This window comes from Chrysochloris asiatica, unplaced genomic scaffold (assembly GCF_000296735.1).
Source record: "Chrysochloris asiatica unplaced genomic scaffold, ChrAsi1.0 scaffold00093, whole genome shotgun sequence".
In the NCBI taxonomy this organism is placed as follows: Eukaryota; Metazoa; Chordata; class Mammalia; order Afrosoricida; family Chrysochloridae; genus Chrysochloris; species Chrysochloris asiatica.
Window position 1 is genome coordinate 4565106 of NW_006408611.1, and position 988 is coordinate 4566093.

Genomic DNA, 988 nt, shown 5'->3' on the forward strand with positions numbered 1-988 from the left:
AATCGAAAGCCTTTGCGTAGTCAATAAAGCACAGGTAAACATCCTTCTGGTATTCTCTGCTTTCAGCCAAGATCCATTGGACATCAGCAATGATATCTCTCATTCCACGGCCTCTTCTGAATCCAGCTTCAACCTCAGGAAGTTCTCTGTCAATGTATGATTGTAGCCGTTATCCCATTATATCTGCCCAAAATTATACAGGAATATGGTGACTGTGGTTCTGTGCCATGGAGTCAGTTCTGACTCATAGCGATTCTGTATTGGGTTTCTGAGGCTGTAAATCTTTACCAGAACAGAAAGCCTCATCTTTCTCCTATGCAACCAGTGGTAGTTTCAAACTGCTGGCTGTGAGATAAGCAGCCCCACTTGTAATCACTGTGCTACCAGTGCTCCAATTCAGGAATATACTAGAGTAAAATTAAGATTCTCACGGAGTTTTCAGAAGTATTTAGCTACAGTACTGTTCTACAAATAAAATGCAAAGAATTGTCCTCTTAGAATTCAATACTAATATAAGAAAATAAGGGGAAGATAGTATTTGGAAATAGACTTTTTTTTGTGTGGTTTTTTTTTATCACTTATTTATTTTTATTTTTAAAAATTTTTTGTGAATTATGTGATAGTTTACAGGGGAGAACATTGGTTTTACATTCATTCTATCATAAATCGTCTCTCATTGCCATGGTTACAATCCCCTCCATGCAATCCTTCCCCCTCTACCCCCCCAGGTCTTCAGCACACAGTCACTCTCCTTCTCTGGATCTAAAGTCTCCAGTTGCTCCATCGCTCCACGTCATCATCTCTGGCTCCATTTCAGGCATCACTGCTAATCTGGGTAGGGTCCCGCTCTCTGCTCTTTTCTCTTGATGGTCCTAGGAAGCTCCGCTCCTAGACTGAAAAGTTAATCACTCCCCTCCTTGCTATGAAACGTCTACCTTTACATTTCCAACCCTCACAATCAGTCCTGATAACAATTATTCAATATTGT